Raw genomic sequence first — 18756 nt, 5'->3', positions numbered from 1 at the left:
ATCCCCCCAGACGATCGTTCTGTGCATCGCACAGGGGCCCTTTCACCAGCAGACATATCCTCACTCCGCAAACACCTCTCTCCAACCTCAGGAAGTTTTCCACTACCAAATGGATCTCAACCAGCGTCAGTCTGCCCCGGTCAGCTCTCTAGAGCGGGAGAACTAACACTGGGAGACTCTATGACAATACATATTAAATACATGTTCATAAAATTTCCACAACAAGGACAAGGCAGTCTCTGCTGCAGGTAGGTGTTGAGCTCCCCTCTGGGTGGTCTGACCTGCAACAAATGGCCAAAATGTACACAAAACCAGAACCTGGTCCTCCTCAACATCTCCACCCATTCCCGGCTTCACATCGACCAACAATATCCTATTCTGGTCCTCCATCATCTCAATCCATACCTGGATTCACATCCACCAACAATATTCTATTTTGGTCCTCCATCATCTCCATCCATACCCGGCTTCACATCCACCAACAATATGCTGTCCTGGTCCTCCATCATCTCCACCCATTTCCGGCTTCACATCCACCAACAATATCCTATCCTGGTCCCCTCATCTCCATCCATACCCAGCTTCATATCCACCAACAATATCCTATCCTGGTCCTCCATCATCTCAATCCATACCCAGCTTCACATCTACCAACAATATCCTATCCTGGTCCTCCATCATCTCCACCCATTCCCGGCTTCACATCCATCAACAATATACTATCCTGGTCCTCCATCATCTCCACCCATTCCTGGCTTCACATACACCAACAATATACTATCCTGGTCCTCCATCATTTCCACCCATTACCGGCTTCACATCCACCAACAATATCCTATCCTGGTCCTCCATCATCTCCACCTATTCCTGGCTTCATATCCACCAACAATATACTATCCTGGTCCTCCATCATCTCCACCCATTCCTGGCTTCACATACACCAACAATATCCTATCCTGGTCCTCCATCATCTCAATCCATACCTGGATTCACATCCACCAACAATATTCTATTTTGGTCCTCCATCATCTCCATCCATACCCGGCTTCACATCCACCAACAATATGCTGTCCTGGTCCTCCATCATCTCCACCCATTTCTGGCTTCACATCCACCAACAATATCCTATCCTGGTCCCCTCATCTCCATCCATACCCAGCTTCACATCCACCAACAATATCCTATCCTGGTCCTCCATCATCTCCACCCATTCCCAGCTTCACATCCACCAACCATATCCTATCATGGTCCTCCATCATATCAATCCATACCCAGCTTCACATCTACCAACAATATCCTATCCTGGTCCTCCATCATCTCCACCCATTCCCGGCTTTAGATCCACCAAAAATATACTATCCTGGTCCTCCATCATCTCCACCCATTCCTGGCTTCACATACACCAACAATATACTATCCTGGTCCTCCATCATCTCCACCCATTACCGGCTTTACATCCACCAACAATATCCTATCCTGGTCCTCCATCATCTCCACCTATTCCTGGCTTCATATCCACCAACAATATACTATCCTTGTCCTCCATCATCTCCACCCATTCCTGGCTTCACATCCACCAACAATATACTATCCTGGTCCTCCATCATCTCCACCTATTCCCAGCTTCACATCCACCAACAATATACTATCCTGGTCCTCCATCATCTCCACCCATTCCTGGCTTCATATACACCAACAATATCCTATCCTGGTCCTCCATCATCTCCACCCATTCCTGGCTTCACATCCACCAACAATGTCTTATCCTGGTCCTCCATCATCTCCACCCATTCCCGGCTTCACATCCACTAACAATGTCTTATCCTGGTCCTGGGAGCCACCTGTCCAGTGCCATCTTAAGAGCATTATAGGCCCCCGGGCAATACAGTGCACTGGGTCCCGGTCTACACAATCACGCACGATTGCCCATCAAATGCATCTTTACTGTGCCCGTGATGCAGCCTTGCTGTGTCCATGAATGCAGGCTCACTGTGCCAATTAATACAGACTCACCATGGCCTGGTAACACACACACAGCGGGCATCTCCTCCTGTGTATCACAGAGCTGGCTGGGTCTGTGTTCGGCGGCTGTGCTGCAACAAGGTCCCGACCCCCTAGACCGGCTTGTGTGATAGGCGGAACACTGATTCAATCTACTATTACACGACCCGGTCTACGGGGGCGGTACCTTGTTACAGCGCAGCCGCCGAACACAGACCCAGCCAGCTCTGTGATATACAGGAGGAGGAGAGAGGGAAAGAGTGGAGCGCTGAAGCCGCAACTCAAAGCGGCCCCAGGGCAGGCGGCCTACCGGGAAATTTCCCGGTATCCCGGTAGGCCAGTCTGGCCCTGGCTGTGGTTGCAGGGCAGGTGGTGCCCCCCAGGCAAGTGGGGCCCCCGGGCAACTGCCCAGCGTGCCCATGCGAAAAGACGGCCCTGCACCTGTCACACAAGTTGTTGTCCTAGGAGCTGCCTGTCACACAAGTTGGGGTCCTGAGAGCCGCCTGTCACACAAGTTGTTGTCCTGGGAGCTGCCTGTCACACAAGTTGTTGTCCTGGGAGCCACCTGTCACACAAGTTGTGGTCCTGAGAGCCGCCTGTCACACAAGTTGTTGTACTGAGAGCCGCCTGTCATACAAGTTGTTGTCCTGGGAGCTGCCTGTCACACAAGTTGTTGTCCTGGGATCCGCCTGTCACACAAGTTGTTGTCCTGGGAGCCGCCTGTCACACAAGTTGTGGTCCTGAGAGCCACCTGTCACACAAGTTGTTGTCCTGGGATCCTCCTGTCACACAAGTTGCTGTCCTGGGAGCCGCCTGTCACATAAGTTGTTGACCTGGGAGCCGCCTGTCACACAAGTTGTTGTCCTAGGAGCCACCTGTCACACAAGCTGTTGTCCTGGGAGCCGCTTGTCACACAAGTTGTCCTGGGAGCCGCCTGTCACACAAGTTGTTGTCCTGGGAGCCGCCTGTCATAGAAATTGTTGTCCTGGGAGCCGCCTGTCACACAAGTTGTCCTGGGAGCCACCTGTCATAGAAGTTGTTGTCCTGGGAGCCGCCTGTCACACAAGTTGTTGTCCTGGGAGCCGCCTGTCATATAAGTTGTCCTGGGAGCCGATCTGTCACACAAGTTGTTGTCCTGGGAGCCGCATGTCACACAAGTTGTTGTCCTGGGAGCCGCCTGTCACACAAGTTGTCCTGGGAGCCGCCTGTCACACAAGTTGTAGTTCTGGGAGCCGCCTGTCATAGAAGTTGTTGTCCTGGGAGCCGCCTGTCATACAAGTTGTTGTCCTGGGAGCCGCCTGTCACACAAGTTGTTGACCCGGGAGCCGCCTGTCACACAAGTTGTCCTGGGAGCCGCCTGTCACACAAGTTGTTGTCCTGGGAGCTGCCTGTCATAGAAGTTGTTGTCCTGGGAGCTGCCTGTCACACAAGTTGTCCTGGGAGCCGCCTGTCATAGAAGTTGTTGTCCTGGGAGCCACCTGTCACACAAGTTGTTGTCCTGGGAGCCGCCTGTCATACAAGTTGTTGTCCTGGGAGCGGCCTGTCATACAAGTTGTTGTCCTGGGAGCCACCTGTCACACAAGTTGTTGTCCTGGGAGCCGCTGTCACACAAGTTGTCCTTGGAGCCGCCTGTCACACAAGTTGTTGTTCTGGGAGCCGCCTGTCATAGAAGTTGTTGTCCTGGGAGCCGCCTGTCATACAAGTTGTTGTCCTGGGAGCCGCCTGTCACACAAGTTGTCCTGGGAGCCGCCTGTCATACAAGTCGTTGTCCTGGGAGCCGCCTGTCACACAAGTTGTTGTCCTGGGAGCCGCCTGTCACACAAGTTGTTGTCCTGGGAGCCGCCTGTCATACAAGTTGTTGTCCTGGGAGCCGCCTGTCACACAAGTTGTCCTGGGAGCCACCTGTCATAGAAGTTGTTGTCCTGGGAGCCGCCTGTCACACAAGTTGTTGTCCTGGGAGCCGCCTGTCATACAAGTTGTTGTCCTGGGAGCCGCCTGTCACACAAGTTGTTGTCCTGGGAGCTGCCTGTCACACAAGTTGTTGTTCTGGGAGCCGCCTGTCATAGAAGTTGTTGTCCTGGGAGCCGCCTGTCATACAAGTTGTTGTCCTGGAAGCCGCCTGTCACACAAGTTGTTGTCCTGGGAGCCGCCTGTCATACAAGTCGTTGTCCTGGGAGCTGCCTGTCACACAAGTTGTCCTGGGAGCTGCCTGTCACACAAGTTGTCCTGGGAGCCACCTGTCACACAAGTTATCCTGGGAGCCGCCTGTCACACAAGTTGTTGTCCTGGGAGCTGCCTGTCACACAAGTTGTTGTCCTGGGAGCCGCCTGTCATAGAAGTTGTTGTCCTGGGAGCTGCCTGTCACACAAGTTGTTGTCCTGGGAGCCGCCTGTCACACAAGTTGTTGTCCTGGGAGCCACCTGTCACACAAGTTGTTGTCCTGGGAGCCGCCTGTCATACAAGTCGTTGTCCTGGGAGCCACCTGTCACACAAGTTGGTGTCCTGGGAACTGCCTGTCACACAAGTTGTTGTCCTGGGAGCCGCCTGTCACACAAGTTGTCCTGGGAGCCGCCTGTCATAGAAGTTACATAGTTACATAGTTACATAGTAGGTGAGGTTGAAAAAAGACACAAGTCCATCAAGTCCAACCTATGTGTGTGATTATGTGTCACTAATAGGGATGAGCTTCGTGTTCGAGTCGAACCCATGTTCGACTCGAACATCGGCTGTTCGGTCGTTCTCCGAATTGCGAACGATATGGGCCGTTCGCGCCAAATTCGTGTGGCGCGTCACGGCCCATAATTCACTGCGGCATCGCAGTGCATTGCTTGCTGATGATTGGCCAAGCATGCACTATGACCCGCATGCTTGGCCAATCACAGCGCCGCCTTAACAGAGCCGTAATTGGCCAAAGCCAAGGAGGCTTTGGCCAATTATGGCTCAGGGGATTTAGTACACGCCCCACACTATATAAGGCCGCCTGGATGGCGGCCCTGTGCAGTGTGTTCCGGTGTGCTGAGAAATAGAGAGAGAGAGAGAGACAGTGTCATTTCATTTGAGTTAGCTAGATTAGGCAGGACAGTCAGTCAGTTAGCTGCACTTAAAGTGTATTGTCTATATATATGCATCCCAGGTGTTGCATATATATATATATATATACACTGTATTCAGTTTAGCTAGATCTGTTCCTGTTATCTTCTAGACTATTTACATTTAGTGCAGTGCGTCCTGCTCACAGTGTTCTGCTAAACCTACAAGTTAGTGGGGTGCGTCCTGCTCACAGTGTTCAGCTAAACCTACAAGTTAGTGGGGTGCGTCCACCTCACAGTGTTCAGCTAAACCTACAAGCTAGTGGGGTGCGTCCTGCTCACAGTGTTCAGCTAGATCAGTTTCTGTTATCTTCTTACTGACAGGCAGGCTTGTCTTGTTACAGTAAATACAGCTACCTGAAGAAAATTGCTGGTGTTCTTTTGATCCTATTAGTACCACAGTCAGGCAGCTAGACTATTTACAGTTAGTGCAGTGCGTCCTGCTCACAGTGTTCTGCTAAACCTACAAGTTAGTGGGGTGCGTCCTGCTCACAGTGTTCAGCTAAACCTACAAGTTAGTGGGGTGCGTCCTGCTCACAGTGTTCAGCTAAAGCTACCTGTAGAAGGTTGGTGGTGTTCTCATACTACAGGCAGGCAGTTGATTTTGCTAGCTGCAGTATCAGTACATATATATATATATATATATATATATATATACATATATATATATATATATATATATATATATCCCAGCTTAGTGCAGCTACAGGCCATTAGTATGTCTGGAAGGCCAAGAAGGAGAGGCAGACAGTCACAAGCCAATAAGAGAGGGCAAGCAGGCTCTGTGTCTAGTGCTGGTCGTGGAGACGGTGCATCCTCATCAGCACGTGGCCATGGGACACGCTTGGCCTTTTTTTCGGCAGCTGGCCATGTTGAGCCGCAACATGCAGAAGACTTGGTCGAGTGGATGACCAAGTCGTCCTCATCCTCCTCATCCTCTCTCACCCATGCCCAGGGTACTTTGTCTGGCAAAGCAGCGGCCTCTTCCCTTGGCTCAATGTCATCAGTGACTCCTTCCCTAGCCCCACCATGTCCTCCTGAGGAGTCCCTCGAACTGTTTGGCCACAGTGTTGGGTATATGCTCCAGGAGGATGCCCAGCGTTTGGAAGGCTCTGATGATGATACTGAGCTCGATGAAGGCAGTAACATGAGCACGGACAGAGGGGGTGCCCAAGAAGGACAGCAATCTGGCAGTCATGCTCCCCCTGCTGCAGCATACTGCCAGGTTTGCTCCAGTGATGAGGAGGGAGGGGATGATGAGGTCACTGACTCAACGTGGGTGCCTGATAGGAGAGAGGAGGAGGAGGAGGAGGCGGCACATCACCAACGAGGCAGGATGCCCTCCAGGGGCCAGCCTAAGGGCAGCACATTGACTGCATCACACCCCAAAGCTCCACATGTGCAGGGCGCTGCAGTCTCTGCGTGTTATTCAAAAAGTTCTTTGGTGTGGGCCTTTTTTGAGACGAGTGCATCAGATCGCACCGCTGCTATTTGCAACATATGTCTCAAGCGTATCTCACGTGGCCAAAACATCTCCCCCTTGGGTACCACATGCTTGACCAGACATATGTTGACCTGCCATGCAGTTCGTTCGACCCACACCAAAGAACAAAGAGGACCTCTCCTTGCTCCTCATCAGCTGAGATTTCCAACCCCACTAGACCTTCAGTCCTCTCTGAGACCTGCAGAGAGGAATGAAGGTGTAGAATTAGGTGTGTCACAGCCAAGTACTTGTGGGCAATCTGCTTTTGGTACACCGACGTCAGATTGTACATGGCAAATTTCCCTGCCCCAGCTGCTGCACCGCCGAAAGAAGTTTGCTCCCAGCCATCCACATGCCCAGCGGTTGAATGCTAGCTTGGCAAAATTGCTAGCACTTCAACTGCTGCCTTTTCAGTTGGTAGACTCTGCCCCCTTCCATGAGTTTGTGGAATGTGCGGTTCCTCAGTGGCAGGTACCCAAACGCCACTTTTTCTCAAGGAAGGCGATTCCGGCTCTCTACCAGCATGTGGAAGGCAATGTCCATGCCTCGCTGGACAGGGCGGTCAGCGGTAAGGTGCATATTACCGCTGACTCATGGTCCAGCAGGCATGGACAGGGACGTTACCTAAGTTTCACGGCGCATTGGGTGACTCTGCTGGCAGCTGGGAAGGATGCAGGACAAGGTGCAGTAGTGTTGGAGGTTGTTCCGCCACCACGCCTCCAAAATGCTAATGATTGTGACACACCTCTCTCCTCCACCCCCTCCTCTTCTTCTTCCTCCATGGCCTCTTCCTCGGAACCAGCGGTGCTCCGTAGTCGTTCAAGGGGCTACGCAAGTGCGCAGGCCAAAAGATGCCATGCGGTGCTTGAGCTGGTGTGCTTGGGGGACAGGAGCCACACTGGGGCAGAGGTTCTGTCAGCTCTGCAGGGGCAGGTTCAGAGGTGGTTGACGCCACGCCAACTTAAGGCAGGAATGGTGGTTTGCGACAATGGCACCAACCTCCTCTCTGCCCTCCGACAGGGACAAATGACCCATGTGGCCTGTTTGGCTCATATCCTTAACTTGATGGTGCAGCGGTTCTTGGGCAGGTACCCGGGCTTACAGGATGTCCTGAGGCAGGCCAGGAAAGTCTGTGTGCATTTCCGCCGGTCATATAATGCCAGTGCTCGGCTGACGGACCTCCAAAAGGAGTTTAACCTGCCCAAGAACCGCCTAATCTGTGACATGCCCACCAGGTGGAACTCAACGTTGGCCATGCTGCAGCGGCTGCACATGCAGCAGAGGGCCATCAATGAGTACCTGTGCGACTATGGCACCAGGACAGGGTCAGGGGAGCTTGTTTTTTTTCCCCACGCCAGTGGGCCATGATCAGGGATGCATGCACTGTCCTGTCACCATTTGAGGAGGCCACGAGGATGGTGAGCAGTGACAGTGCATGCATCAGTGACACTGTCCCCCTTGTCCACCTGTTGGAGCACACGCTGCATGGAATAATGGACAGGGCACTTGAGGCAGAACAGAGGCAGGAAGAGGAGGACTTCCTTACCTCTCAAGGCCCCCTTTATCCAGACAGTGTTCCTGCGTGCCCGCCGATCACACAGGAAGAGGACAAGGAGGAGGAGGAGGAGGAGGAGGAAGATTGTGTCAGTATGGAGGTGGAGCCTGGCACTCAGCATCAGCAGCAGTCTTTAAGGGATCAGTCCCAAGAAACACATGGACTTGTACGTGGCTGGGAGGAGGTGGCTGCGGACCATGTCGTCCTTAGTGACCCAGAGGACTCCGGACGGAATGCCTCAGCAAACCTATGCTGCATGGCCTCCCTGATCCTGCAAAGCCTGCGTAAGGATCCTCGTATTCGTGGTATCAAGGAGAAGGACCAATACTGGCTGGCAACCCTCCTTGATCCACGTTACAAGGGTAAGGTTGCGGACCTTATCTTGCCATCGCAGAGGGAGCAGAGGATGAAACATCTTCGGGAGGCCTTGCAGAAAGGTCTGTGCAACGCGTCCCAGAGACTGGGAGGTTACAAACTCCTGTTTCTGGACAACGTGTTGCTGAGGCTTCGGTCAGTCAAAGAAGGAGCGGTGGAGAAGGTGGCCGTCTGACCGATGCGTTCAGACAATTTTTTGGTCCGCAGCCCCAAGGTATGATCGGTTCCAGCAACCATCGCCAGCGTCTGTTTTACATGGTGCAGGAATACCTAGGGGCAAGATCAGACTTGGACACCTTTCCCACCGAAAATCCTCTGGGTTACTAGGTCTTGAGGATGGATCACTGGCCAGAGCTTGCACAGTATGCAATTGAGCTACTGGCCTGTCCTGCATCCAGCGTTCTTTCGGAACGCACATTCAGTGCTGCTGGAGGCGTGGTAACCGATCACAGGGTGCGTCTGTCCACTGACTCGGTCGATCGACTGACCTTCATAAAAATGAATCAGTCTTGGATCACCACCAGCTACCAAGCACCTGATGCTGATGTAACCGAATAATTTTTTTTGAAATCTCAGATCCCTTCAAAGACTGCCTATGCTGATGCTGAGTGACTATTCCTGAGTAATTATCCTCTTCCTCCTCAATCATCGCGCTGATAGCTTGTAAGAACATTTTTGGTTCTGGGCGCCACCACCAGTGCCTAAGGCACAATTTTTCAGCCCCTGTTTAACAGGGGCGTGTAATTACAATTTTTGATGCAATACTTTGCAGCAGGGCTCGTTCCTGCATTCCAACTAGAGTGTCTGTGAGGGGTTGCAGTGTTGTGGCACCAGCACCAGTGCCTAAGGCCTAATTTTTCAGCTCCTGATCAACAGGGGCATGTAATTACAATTCTTGATCTAATATTTCACAGCAGGGCCCTGTGAGGGCTTACAGTGTTGTGGCCACAGCAACACCTAAGGCCCAAATTTCTGCTGAGTATATAGGGCAGGACCCTACTTTCAAACAACTAACTTACAAACGACTCCTACTTGCAAACGGAAGGAGACAACAGGAAGTGAGATGAAATCTACCCCTAGGAAGGGAAATTCTCTCCTGTAAGAGTTAATATGGGAAAAACATTTCTCCTTTCCACTGATGCTTTCCAATTCATTGGGACAAAAAGTGAGGTGAAATCTTCTGAAGAGGAGGACAGACAGCAAAACAAATGTCACAGGGGTGATAACCCTTCCCTATGTTTTCCAAAAAGCTTAAAAAAGATTTTTTGGCTGGAGCTAAACACGTTAAAAATGTACCCGTTCAAAATTACAAACAGATTCTACATAACAACAAACCTACAGTCCCTGTCTTGTTTGCACCGCCTGTATACTGCTGTTCAGAGTATATAGGGCCTGGTTGCCCCACACCTTTCCTTATTTTAATTTGGGTGCGGGGTTCCCCTTAATATCCATACAAGACCCAAAGGGCCTGGTAATGGACTGGGGGGTACCCATGCCGTTTGTCTCACTGATTTTCATCCATATTGCCAGGACCCGACATGACATTAAACCCGCAAGCAGTTTTAAATGAGATTTTTTCCTTTAAAAATGACATTTGGTGCAGGGACTGTTCTAAGCAAGGGAAACACGCGTCACTTTACAGGCATACTATAGACACCCCCCAGGTACGATATTTAAAGGAATATTTCACTTTTTTTTTTTTACTTTAAGCATCATTAAAATCACTGCTCCCGAAAAAACGGCCCTTTTTAAAAGTTTTTTTTGCATTGATACATGTACCCTGGGGTAGGACCCGGGTCCCCAAACCCTTTTTAGGACAATACCATGCAAATTAGCCTTTAAAATGAGCACTTTTGATTTCGAACGTTCGAGTCCCATAGACGTCAATGGGGTTCTAACGTTCGTGCGAACTTTCGGTCCGTTCGCAGGTTCTGGTGCGAACCGAACCGGGGGGTGTTCGGCTCATCCCTAGTCACTAATTACATATCTCTGTATGTTGCGGTCATTCAGGTGATTATCTAATAGTTTCTTGAAGCTATCAATGCTCCCCTCTGAGACCACCGCCTGTGGAAGGGAATTCCACATCCTTGCTGCTCTTACAGTAAAGAACCCTCTACGTAGTTTAAGGTTAAACCTCTTTTCTAATTGTAATGAGTGGCCACGAGTCTTATTAAACTCTCTTCTGTGAAAAAGTTTTATCCCTATTGTGGGGTCGCCAGTCCGGTATTTGTATATTGTGGGGTCACCAGTCCGGTATTTGTATATTGTGGGGTCGCCAGTCCGGTATTTGTATATTGTGGGGTCACCAGTCCGGTATTTATATATTGTGGGGTCGCCAGTCCGGTATTTGTATATTGTGGGGTCACCAGTCCGGTATTTATATATTGTGGGGTCACCAGTACAGTATTTGTAAATTGAAATCATATCCCCTCTCAAGCGTCTCTTCTCCAGAGAGAATAAGTTCAGAGCTCACAACCTTTCCTCATAACTAAGATCCTCCAGACCCTTTATTAGCTTTGTTGCCCTTCTTTGTACTCGCTCCATTTCCAGTACGTCCCTCCTGAGGACTGGTGCCCAGAACTGGACAGCATACTCCAGGTGCGGCCGGACCAGAGTCTTGTAGAGCGGGAGAATTATCGTTTTATCTCTGGAGTTGATCCCCTTTTTAATGCCAAAATTCTGTTTGCTTTATTAGCAGCAGCTTGGCATTGCATGTCATTGCTGAGCCTATCATCTACTAGGACCCCCAGGTCCTTTTCCATCCTAGATTCCCCCCAGAGGTTCTCCCCCCAGTGTATAGATTGCATTCAGATTTTTACCACCCAAATGCATTATTTTACATTTTTCTACATTGAACCTCATTTGCCATGTAGTCGCCCCTCCCCCATTCATTTGTTCAGGTCTTTTTGCAAGGTTTCCACATCCTGCGGAGAAGTTATTGCCCTGCTTAGCTTAGTATCGTCTGCAAACACAGAGATGGAACTGTTTATCCCATCCTCCAGATCGTTTATGAACAAATTAAATAGGATTGGTCCCAGCACAGAACCCTGGGGGACCCCACTACCCACCCCCGACCATTCTGAGTACTCCCCATTTATCACCACCCTCTGAACACGCCCTTGTAGCCAGTTTTCAATCCATGTACTCAACCTATGGTCCATGCCAACGGACCTTATTTTGTACAGTAAACGTTTATGGGGAACTGTGTCAAATGCTTTTGCAAAATCCAGATACACCACGTCTACGGGCCTTCCTTTATCTAGATGGCAACTCACCTCCTCATAGAAGGTTAATAGATTGGTTTGGCAAGAACGATTCTTCATGAATCCATGCTGATTACTGCTAATGATATCGTTCTTATTACTAAAATCTTGTATATAGTCCCTTATCATCCCCTCCAAAAGTTTACATACTATTGATGTTAGGCTAACTGGTCTGTAATTCCCAGGGATGTATTTTAGGCCCTTTTTAAATATTGGTGCTACATTGGCTTTTCTCCAATCAGCTGGTACCATTCCAGTCAATAGACTGTCTGTAAAAATTAGGAACAACGGTCTGGCAATCACCTGACTGAGTTCCCTAAGTACCCTCGGATGCAAGCCATCTGGTCCCAGTGATTTATTAATGTTAAGTTTCTCAAGTCTAATTTTAATTCCGTCCTCTGTTAACCATGGAGGTGCTTCCTGTGTTGTGTCATGAGGATAAACACTGCAGTTTTGGTTACTGAAGCCCCCCGATTCACTCGTGAAGACTGAGGAGAAGAATAAATTCAATACCTTTGCCATCTCCCCATCCTTTGTAACCAGATGTCCTTCCTCATTCTTTATGGGGCCAATATGGTCTGTCCTCCCTTTTTTACAGTTTACATACTCAAAGAATTTCTTGAGATTTTTTTTGCTCTCTTCCACTATGTGTCTTTCATGTTCTATCTTAGCCGTCCTAATTGCACCCTTACATTTCTTATTGCATTCTTTATAAAGTCTGAATGTTGAGGGTGATCCCTCAACCTTGTATTTTTTGAAGGCCTTCTCCTTTGCTTTTATATGCATTTTTACATTGGAGTTAAGCCATCCAGGACTTTTGTTCGCTCTTTTAAATTTATTACCCAATGGGATACATTGGCTAATGCCCTTATTTAATATGCTCTTAAAGCAAACCCATCTCTCCTCCATATTCTTTGTTCCTAATTTTTTATCCCAATTTATGCCTTTTAGCAAGGTTTGTAGTTTAGGGAAGTTGGCTCTTTTGAAATTCAGTGTCTTTGTGTTCCCTTTATGTTTCCTATTTGTGTGATTTATACTGAAACTAATTGACCTGTGATCGCTGTTACCTAAATTGCCCCGTATTTCCACATCTGTGATCAGGTCTGTATTGTTGGTAATCAGTAGATCCAGTAATGTTTTATTTCTAGTTGGTGCGTCTACCATCTGACCCATAAAATTGTCCTGCAAGACACTAAGGAACTGGCGAGCCTTAAATGAATGCGCGGTTCCCTCCGCCCAGTCTATGTCTGGATAATTAAAATCCCCCATTATGATAACACTTCCCATCCTTGCTGCTAATCCAATTTGTGATAGGAGATCCGTCTCCCCCTCCTCCCTCAGGTTAGGGGGCCTATAGCATACTCCCAGTATTATTTTCCCCTTAGCTTCATCCCTTTGGAGCTCTACCCATAAGGATTCCACCTCCTCCCTAGCTCCCTTAGTGATGTCATCTCTCACATTCACTTGTACATTATTCTTGATATATAGGCATACCCCTCCCCTTTTTTTACCCTCTCTGTCCTTGCGGTATAGGGTATACCCTTGAATGTTTGCCAGCTAATCATGAGAGCTGTTGAACCAGGTCTCTGAAATTCCCACAAAATCCAAATCCTCCTTGTACAACAGTAACTCTAGTTCACCCATCTTGTCCGCCATGCTCCTGGCATTGGTGAACATGCCACATAGTTTAGACCGGTCGCATATTGTCCTCGTATTGGGTGTTTCGAGATTGCAACTAGGACTTGCTACTATACTCACCTTGTGTTTATGTGCTTTGGTCAACCTACCACTAATGCCCCCAATACTACCCTCTGGAATATCTTCCGCGCTGGCTATCACTGTCACTGGACCCTCCCCCCCATCGCCTAGATTAAAAACCCCTCTAACTTTTGGCCATCTTCATTCCCAGCAGATCTGCACCCTCCTCATTTAGGTGCAGTCCGTCCCTTCTATAGTACCGGTTACCGACTGAGAAGTCGGCCCAGTCCTCCAGGAACCCAAACCCCTCCTTACTACACCAGCTCTTCAGCCACTTGTTTACTTCCCTAATCTCCCTCTGCCTTTCTGGTGTGGCTCGATGTACCGGTAGTATTCCTGAGAACACTACCTTGGAGGTCCTTTTCCTCAATTTAGCTCCTAAGTCCCTAAAATCGTTCTTTAGGACACTCCATCTGCCTCTGACTTTGTCATTGGTGCCAACGTGCACCATGACAGCCGGGTCTTCCCCAGCCCCTCCCAGTAATCTGTCCACAAGATCCGTGATGTGCCGAACCCGAGCGCCCGGTAGACAACATACTGTTCGGCGCTTCAGGTCTTGGTTACAGATTGCCCTCTCTGTCCTTCTAAGAATTGAGTCCCCTACCACCAGAATCTGTCTTTACTTTCCCTTTGCTGCCCCCCCACTCTCACTGGAGGAGTTCTTCCCCCGGCAGCTAGGAGAGTCCCTCATCTCTAGCAGTGCTGGTCCCTGACTGGTTTCACCAATGTCACCCAATGGAGCGTACTTATTGGGATGCTCCAGTCCTGGATCGGCCTCTCTGGCACTTCCCCCTCTACCCCTCCTGACTGTCACCCATCTACTCTTTGCTAGTGCCGGCACCTCTTTGTCTCCACCCGCCTCTGTGCCGGCACCTCTTTGTCTCCACCCGCCTCTGTGCCGGCACCTCTTTGTCTCCACCCGCCTCTGTGCTGGCCCCTGCCGGCCCCTGCCGTGTACGTTCCTGGCTCTCCTTTAGTATGGAGGGACTTCTCAGTGCTGACAGTTGCTTCCCCAGATTCAGAACCTGGGCTTCCAGGGAAACAATGTGCTTACATTTTGCACAGCGGTATTCGCCCTCGATCGGATGATCAAGGAACGCATAAATGCCACAAGATGTACAAAGAGTCGCCTCTCCACACCCGCCGGGCATCGTACCTAATAAGTTGTTGTCCTGGGAGCCGCCTGTCACACAAGTTGTTGTCCTAGGAGCCGCCTGTCATACAGGTTGTTGTCCTGGGAGCTGCCTGTCATACAAGTTGTTGTCCTGGGAGCCGCCTGTCATACAAGTTGTTGTCCTGGGAGCCGCCTGTCACACAAGTTGTCCTGGGAGCCGCTTGTCACACAAGTTGTCCTGGGAGCCGCCTGTCATACAAGTTATTGTCCTGGGAGCCGCCTGTCACACAAGTTGTTGTCCTGGGAGCCGCCTGTCACACAAGTTGTCCTGGGAGCCGCTTGTTACATAAGTTGTCCTGGGAGCCGCCTGTCCTACAAGTTGTTGTCCTGGGAGCCGCCTGTCATACAAGTCGTTGTCCTGGGAGCCGCCTGTCATACAAGTCGTTGTCCTGGGAGCCGCCTGTCCTACAAGTTGTTGTCCTGGGAGCTGCCTGTTACACAAGTTGTTGTCCTGGGAGCCGCCTGTCATAGAAGTTGTTGTCCTGGGAGCTGCCTGTCACACAAGTTGTTTTCCTAGGAGCCGCCTGTCATACAAGTTGTTGTCCTGGGAGCCGCCTGTCACACAAGTTGTTTTACTGGGAGCCGCCTGTCACACAAGTTGTTGTCCTGGGAGCCACCTGTCATACAAGTTATTGTCCTGGGAGCCGCCTGTCATACATTTGTTGTCCTGGGAGCCGCCTGTCACACAAGTTGTTGTCCTGGGAGCCGCCTGTCATACATTTGTTGTCCTGGGAGCCGCCTGTCACACAAGTTGTTGTCCTGGGAGCCGCCTGTCACACAAGTTGTTGTCCTGGAAGCCGCCTGTCACACAAGTTGTTGTCCTGGGAGCCGCCTGTCACACAAGTTGTTGTCCTGGGAGCCGCCTGTCATACAAGTTGTTGTCCTGGGAGCCGCCTGTCACACAATTTGTTGTCCTGGGAGCCGCCTGTCACACAAGTTGTTGTCCTGGGAGCCGCCTGTAACACAAGTTGTCCTGGGACCTGCCTGTCACTCAAGTTGTTGTCCTGGGAGCCGCCTGTCATAGAAGTTGTTGTCCTGGGAGCCGCCTGTCACACAAGTTGTTGTCCTGGGAGCTGCCTGTCATAGAAGTTGTTGTCCTGGGAGCTGCCTGTCACACAAGTTGTTTTCCTGGGAGCCGCCTGTCATACATTTGTTGTCCTGGGAGCCGCCTGTCACACAAGTTGTTGTCCTGGGAGCCGCCTGTCACACAAGTTTTTGTCCTGGGAGCCGCCTGTCATACAAGTTGTTGACCTGGGAGCCGCCTGTCACACAAGTTGTTGTCCTGGAAGCCACCTGTCACACAAGTTGTTTTTCTAGGAGCCGCCTGTCATACAAGTCATTGTCCTGGGAGCCGCCTGTCATACATTTGTTGTTGTGGGAGCCGCCTGTCACACAAGTTGTTGTCCTGGGAGCCGCCTGTCACACAAGTTGTTTTCCTAGGAGCCGCCTGTCATACAAGTCATTGTCCTGGGAGCGCCTGTCATACATTTGTTGTCCTGGGAGCCGCCTGTCACACAAGTTGTTGTCCTGGGAGCTGCCTGTCACACAATTTTTTGTCCTGGGAGCCGCATGTCATACAAGTTGTTGTCCTGGAAGCCGCCTGTCACACAAGTTGTTTTCCTAGGAGCCGCCTGTCATACAAGTCATTGTCCTGGGACCCGCCTGTCATACATTTGTTGTCCTGGGAGCCGCCTGTCATACAAGTTGTTGTCCTGGGAGCCGCCTGTCACACAAGTTTTTGTCCTGGGAGCCGCCTGTCATACAAGTTGTTGTCCTGGGAGCCGCCTGTCACACAAGTTGTTGTCCTGGAAGCCGCCTGTCACACAAGTTGTTGTCCTGGGAGCCACCTGTCACACAAGTTGTTGTCCTGGGAGCCGCCTGTCATACAAGTTGTTGTCCTGGGAGCCGCCTGTCACACAAGTTGTTGTCCTGGGAGCCGCCTGTCATACAAGTTGTTGTCCTGGGAGCCGCCTGTCACACAAGTTGTTGTACTGGGAGTTTTTGTCCTGGGAGCCGCCTGTCATACAAGTTGTTGTCCTGGGAGCCGCCTGTCACACAAGTTGTTGTCCTGGGAGCCGCCTGTCATACAAGTTGTTGTCCTGGGAGCCGCCTGTCACACAAGTTGTTGTCCTGGGAGCCGCCTGTCACACAAGTTGTTGTCCTGGGAGCCGCCTGTAACACAAGTTGTCCTGGGACCTGCCTGTCACTCAAGTTGTTGTCCTGGGAGCCGCCTGTCATAGAAGTTGTCCTGGGAGCCGCCTGTCACACAAGTTGTTGTCCTGGGAGCTGCCTGTCATAGAAGTTGTTGTCCTGGGAGGTGCCTGTCACACAAGTTGTTGTCCTGGGAGCCGCCTGTCACACAAGTTGTTGTCCTGGGAGCCGCCTGTAACACAAGTTGTCCTGGGACCTGCCTGTCACTCAAGTTGTTGTCCTGGAAGCCGCCTGTCATACAAGTTGTTGTCCTGGGAGCCGCCTGTCACACAAGTTGTTGTCCTGGGAGCCACCTGTCACACAAGTTGTTGTCCTGGGAGCCGCCTGTCACACAAGTTGTTGTCCTGGGAGCTGCCTGTCACACAAGTTGTTGTCCTGGGAGCCGCCTGTCATACAAGTTGTTGTCCTGGGAGCTGCCTGTCACACAAGTTGTTGTCCTGGGAGCCGCCTGTCATACAAGTTGTTGTCCTGGGAGCCGCCTGTCACACAAGTTGTCCTGGAAGCCACCTGTCATAGAAGTTGTTGTCCTGGGAGCCGCCTGTCATACAAGTTGTTGTCCTGGGAGCCGTCTGTCACACAAGTTGTTGTCCTGGGAGCTGCCTATCACACAAGTTGTTGTCCTGGGAGCCGCCTGTCACACAAGTTGTCCTGGGAGCCGCCTGTCACACAAGTTGTTGTTCTAGGAGCTGCCTGTCATAGAAGTTGTCCTGGGAGCCGCCTGTCATACAAGTTGTTGTCCTGGAAACCGCCTGTCACACTAGTTGTTGTCCTGGGAGCTGCCTGTCACACAAGTTGTCCTGGGAGCCGCCTGTCACACAAGTTGTTGTCCTGGGAGCCACCTGTCATAGAAGTTGTTGTCCTGGGAGCCGCCTGTCACACAAGTTGTCCTGGGAGCCGCCTGTCATAGAAGTTGTTGTTCTGGGAGCCCACTGTCACACAAGTTGTCCTGGGAGCCGCCTGTCACACAAGTTGTTGTCCTGGGAGCCGCCTGTCACACAAGTTGTTGTCCTGGGAGCCGCCTGTAACACAAGTTGTCCTGGGACCTGCCTGTCACACAAGTTGTTGTCCTGGGAGCCGCCTATTATACAAGTTGTTGTCTTGGGAGCTGCCTGTCACACAAGTTGTTGTCCTGGGAGCCGCCTGTCACACAAGTTGTTGTCCTGGGAGCCACCTGTCATACAAGTCGTTGTCCTGGGAGCCGCCTGTCACACAAGTTGTTGTCCTGGGAGCCGCCTGTCATACAAGTCGTTGTCCTGGGAGCTGCCTATCACACAAGTTGTTGTCTTGGGAGCCGCCTGTCACACAAGTTGTTGTCCTGGGAGCCGCCTGTCATACAAGTTGTTGTCCTGGGAGCCGCCTGTCATACAAGTTGTTGTCCTGGGAGCCGCCTGTCATACAAGTTGTTGTCCTGGGAGCTGCCTGTCATACAAGTCGTTGTCCTGGGAGCCACCTGTCACACAAGTTGTTGTCCTGGGAGCCACCTGTCACACAAGTTGTTGTCCTGGGAGCCGCCTGTCATACAAGTCGTTGTCCTGGGAGCTGCCTATCACACAAGTTGTTGTCTTGGGAGCCGCCTGTCACACAAGTTGTTGTCCCAGGAGCCGCCTGTCATACAAGTTGTTGTCCTGGGAGCCGCCTGTCATACAAGTTGTTGCCCTGGGAGCCGCCTGTCATAGAAGTTGTTGTCCTGGGAGCCGCCTGTCACACAATTTGTTGTCCTGGGAGCCGCCTGTCATACAAGTTGTTGTCCTGGGAGCTGCCTGTCATACAAGTTGTTGTCCTGGGAGCTGCCTGTCATACAAGTTGTTGTCCTGGGAGCCACCTGTCACACAAGTTGTCCTGGGAGC

Source organism: Aquarana catesbeiana, linkage group LG11 (genome assembly GCF_042186555.1).
Source record: "Aquarana catesbeiana isolate 2022-GZ linkage group LG11, ASM4218655v1, whole genome shotgun sequence".
NCBI lineage: Eukaryota > Metazoa > Chordata > Amphibia > Anura > Ranidae > Aquarana > Aquarana catesbeiana.
The sequence above is the reverse complement of the archived record's forward strand: the minus strand, read 5'-3'. Positions refer to the sequence as shown.